We start from the raw sequence: 5,366 nt of genomic DNA, 5'->3' as shown, positions 1-5,366 counted from the left end.
AAGCAAGATGAAGTGGGGAAGCAAGATATACAAATACTAAGCAATTAAAAGACAAGGCACAACCACATTTAATTAAATGAAACATATTATCTAGATAGTAAAGGGCTATGGGTGATGTGGAAGAGGAGAGAGAGATCATTGGGAGTTACAAATAAAATGTTTTCTCCCTTAATAAGAACAATGTTTTGGTGTTGGGGGTGGGATGGAGGGGATACCATAGTATTCTTGCATATACCCAATCTATTAAAAAACTGAATCCCTGGGCCTGCATCATTTTTACCTAGTGGATTTTTTAAAACTGATTTCTTTCTTTCTTTTTTTTTTTTTTTTTAAGATTCTATTTATTCATTTGAGAGAGAGAGAAGGAGAGAGAGTGAGAGAGTACAAGCAGGGAGGGGAGGGAGAAGCAGGCTCCCCGCAGAGCAAGGAGCCTGATGTGGGGCTCCATCCCAGGACTCTGAGATCATGACTCGAGCCGAAGGCAGACACTTAACCAACTGAGCCACCCAGGCGCCCCTAAACTGATTTCTTATGATGGTTTTGTTCTCAGTAAGTGAGGAAGTCACTTAGGTTAATTAGTTACTTAAGATGAGAGACTGTGGACTCTGAGAAACAAACTGAGGGTTCTAGAGGGGAGGGGGGTGGGGGGATGGGTTAGCCTGGTGATGGGTATTAAAGAGGGCACATTCTGCATGGAGCACTGGGTGTTATACGCAAACAATCAATCATGGAACACTATGTCAAAAACTAATGATGTATGGTGACTAACATAACACAATAAAATAAAATTTAAAAAAAAGATTACAAAACTCATAAGGGTAAAATGGGATTTTAATATAGGTCTGCTGGTTGCAAAATTTTAACAAATTATATATTATCCTTGGAACCCTCTGAACTCAAATGTCTGAGGCCTATGGTATTTAGGACTCCCAGTGATAATCCAAAAATAGTACCAAGAAACTTCAAGAGACATGTGATTATCAGGAGCCCTGCAAGGACACAAGGCTAATATGCTGCTGATTTTGTGGGAAGCCTATGGCTATGCTGGTTTTAAGGTAACTGATGGAGAAGACTTTCTCTCCCTCTCCCTGCAATCTCCAAGTCAGCGTTAAGTCTTAGGAAGTTAGTGGTGACCTGACTCACTCCTCAGGTCATGGATCCTAGAGAAAATTCAGATCTTGTACTTGTCTTTGAAAATGTCCTGGCAGGGCCTAGAGATGATGAGCTCTGCTCCAATGTATGCCAAATCATCAAATTATGTTTAAATTACTGAAAGATTTTGAGCACCTACAATATATCCCCATAGTGCCTTGTATGGTGTCTGGAACAACAATAATTCAGTGGTACGTTGAAGGTAACTTGTACAATCCCCTAAGAGTCAATTGTTAAATTTTCAGGAGTTTTGTTAGCTGGTTAAACACAGTCATGTTAAATGTTAAATTATAGGGGCGCCTGGGTGTCTCAGGTCTGCCTTCAGCTCAGGTCATGTTCCCGGGGTCCTGGGATCAAGCCCCACGTCGGGCTCTCTGCTTAGCAGGGAGTCTACTTCTCCCTCTCCCTGCCACTCCCCCCTGCTTGTACTCTCTCTCTGTCAAATAAATAAATAAAATCTTTAAAAAAAACCCATTAAATTATGAACATACCTTTGAATAAGTTATATTAAAAGGATGCTCAGAAATCATCATTCCGTAATTTTTCTGCATTTTACTGTTGTGTTTGTTCTTGAATGTGATGTTTATCTATTGAATCTCTAGAGTGGAAATAATCATGTGCTCCTGCACATAGCTTTCTAACTTCGCCCTGAGTGGCATTATGTTTATGGTCTGAAATCGGCCGTGCTGCGAGAACTTACACCATGGAAATAGGCAAACACTACAGATCAGGGGGTCACTTATTGTTTGTTGATTGTCTAGATTTAAGAATGTTACACTGAAAATGATGATAATACAGATATAACTTGAAAGTATGTCATGTCTGTAACTGTTACATTGTAAATAGCACAAAAGATTGAGAAAATATTTTCCCAGCATTCAACTGTTACTCAAATCAGCTAAGAAGTCACTCATGTTGTTGAAAAATGAGTAAAGTTCCAACCTACTTCTACCTGTTTCACTTTCATCCTCTTTTTTTTTTTTTTTAAGATTTTATTTTTTTATTTATTTGAGAGAGAGAATGAGAGAGAGAGAGAGCACATGAGAGGGGGGAGGGTCAGGGAGAAGCAGATTCCCTGCCGAGCAGGGAGCCTGATGCGGGACTCGATCCAGGGACTCCAGGATCATGACCTGAGCCGAAGGCAGTTGCTTAACCAACTGAGCCACCCAGGCGTCCCACTTTCATCCTCTTAACATAAAATATCAGCAAATATTCATGTCAGAAATATTCTTGTTCATTAATTGCAGGCATAGTTTGGTTATGGATACAAGAGTTTGGCAAAAAAATCAAAGTATTTTCTGAGAATTAATTGGTTATGTGAAAATTACAACAAAGTTATATATTTTATTATCTATAAATTATATATTCTGTATATCAGTTAAATTGTAATAAATTTGTATGTGTATATAAAATTATGTACATATAAATATATGTATGTTTATATCTATTTATAGATAGATATAGATAGACATACATTCTTTCTGCCAGAGAGGCACCTATTCGTTATTAATGAGCATACTATACTGTAAAACCCAATCTCTGCCCTCAAACAGATAAATCTAGGTATACGGATGTTTTTTGTATGATTATAGCAAATACTATAAGGGGCCATATTAAAGAAACCAAATGCTTTGAGGGATCAAATGAGAGAAAGTGGGGGGAGAGAGAGGAGGAGAGAAGGAGTGAGAGAGAGAGAGAACATTATGTAGGAAGGATCACCATTGTGATTCCGTGTTACTGTTATTCAGTGGTGATCCTTCCTACTCAATGTGCATGAAGATGGTGGCCGTTTTGATGGATCTTTAAAGATGGTGAGAATATACAGGCAAGAGAGGGCATTCCAAATAAAGAGAAAGACTTGATCAAAGCTGTATGATCAGCTTTACAGATAAAGAAGTGAGGGAGTCTGGGCTTTGGAGGCTGTCAGGGAAATAGACAAAAGAAGGCAAATGAAGTAAGTCTTAAAGGATGAGTAGATTTTTGACTTGCAAGGAAGACAAGAACCTTCCAGTCACATTCATGCATTTAGGGAGAATATAGTGAGAGACTACACTAGAATATGAGGATATGGTATGAAGGAATACAAAGAGGCATCAGGAACCATGGACTGTTTTTGGGCAACAGAGAAAACATGATCAGAATGTGGAACATGAACTCTAGTAAGTATTTCAGCAGTTGTGTGGATGGCAGCAATAACAGGAATGAGACCATTACCGTGTTCCAAACCAATACGGCGAAGAAAAGCCAATGAGGGCCTGAGCTCGGGCGGTAGCAGAGAAATGAAGGGGAAGACAACGATGCAAGAAGCACTGTGAATTTGGAGGGATTTGGCAACTTATTGTCCCTTCAGTCGAGACAAAGTTAGCCCTGCTGCTTTTGTACCAGGAGGTCAAGTGCCTGCCCTATTGCCTAATTTGCTCTAGGCATGTCTGTATCTTCACATTTGCCCACCAGTCCTCCAAAGCCCAACTGATGTTTCATTTATAACAGAGCTCAGGTGTTCTCCCTTTGTGCAAACACTGTAGTTCTGCAAACTTCAGAATGGCCTTGATCAATTTTGTCACATCCTTTTTATGAAGTAGAATGATTGTTTGCTTAGCTGCCAGGCTCACAAAGAGCAGTTCCTCTGTGTTTTCTCCAAGGTTGCATTGATCAAGTGATAGCCTTCCCTGAATTGTATACCCAGGCATATCCTGTGAGGATCTGGAGTGGTTCTTCCATCCAACAGGACCTGACAAGGGCCATGAGGGTTTTGAGATGAACTTCTTTAATATTATATTTGATAAGGCTTATCTCTCCCAAAATGTAAATGGCATCTTCTTTGATAAATGGACTGAAATGTAACCTAATTGAATTAAAATTCCATGGGCAATAAGTGACAGGCAGTTCCAGGGTTTTTATCTGTTTTGCAGATATCACGCATAATAATTTTTTAAATAACTAAATTACAGCCGTTTTGAATAAAAATCGAACTGTAACAATCATGCAGGGGTTGACTTTTTTCTCCATAGATGAAAACCCGTTAATTTTCTTGTTTTCTTCTCTACATGAAGTTTAAACAGAAATATAATCCTTTCATGTCTCACTAGTCTCCAAATCAGAGACTGTAACTTGCCTTCAGTTATTCATTACTTACAGCTTCTTTTTATTCTTTGTATGTATTAAGAGGTGTAGTTTTAGGGCACGTTCTGCATGGAGCACTGGGTGTTATGCACAAACAATGAATCATGGAACACTACGTCAAAAACTAATGATGTAATGTATGGTGATTAACATAACAATAAAAATTTTTAAAAAATAAAAAAAAAGAAGTGTAGTTTTCTTGTAAAACTACATATTATTCTGATTGGAAGCCACAGCTTTCGTGTAAACCAGTTCAAGTAATTGTCCTAGAGCCCAGATACCCTAAGCTGTGATCACAGGAGGTCCCTGTCCCACAGACACTCAGCCCAGCTCTGGCGAGGTATCTGAGGAACTGCAGAATCATGGTGATGGCAAAGCTGTCCTAAACACACAGCATATGGATACAGTATTCCAGTACGAAATACAATGAAACCGGGTCCAGAAGGATTCTTGATTGAATATTCGCCTGGGATAAAAATAATGTTCTGACAATGACAGCTACCTTGAATGGTACTCCAGCAATGATTCAGTGATTGCCAAAGTGGTTTCCTTACTCTAAGTACTGGATTTATGTCTGAGTGTACTGATCCACCTGCAGTGCGGAAGTAGGGCCAAAATTATGAAAATAACAGTGAGAATACTTACTTTTGGAGAAAACTATGAAACAACATTGTGTTTAAGTTCTGAGATTGTTTTGTCTTCTCTGCTTAATTCTGTCCCCTCCTAACTTTGGTTCCCCGTTGTCACAATGCATTTATTGAAGAGTCCATTCTGTCTGTCCTGTTTTCCATTGGTCTGTGTGTCATATGTCAAGTTTGCATTTACGTGTACATAAATTCTCTGGAAAGATATGGAAGACTAAACTTTTCTGTTTTTCTAGATAGATGGAACATACCCATAAAGCTGTCTGGTCTTGGTGTTTGCTTCATGGGCAGATTAACAACTACTCATTAAATATTTGTGGTAGTTACAGGATTATTTGAGGTGGTCACTTTGATAAAGTTTCCATGATTTTTAATGGCCTTATCTCTTAATCTCTCTTTCCTGTTTCCAGCCCTTTGTCGCTCTTGGATGTTGTATAGCTTTTCTCT

This window comes from Halichoerus grypus, chromosome 11 (genome assembly GCF_964656455.1).
Source record: "Halichoerus grypus chromosome 11, mHalGry1.hap1.1, whole genome shotgun sequence".
Classification (NCBI taxonomy): domain Eukaryota; kingdom Metazoa; phylum Chordata; class Mammalia; order Carnivora; family Phocidae; genus Halichoerus; species Halichoerus grypus.
This window is presented reverse-complemented; position numbering follows the sequence as displayed.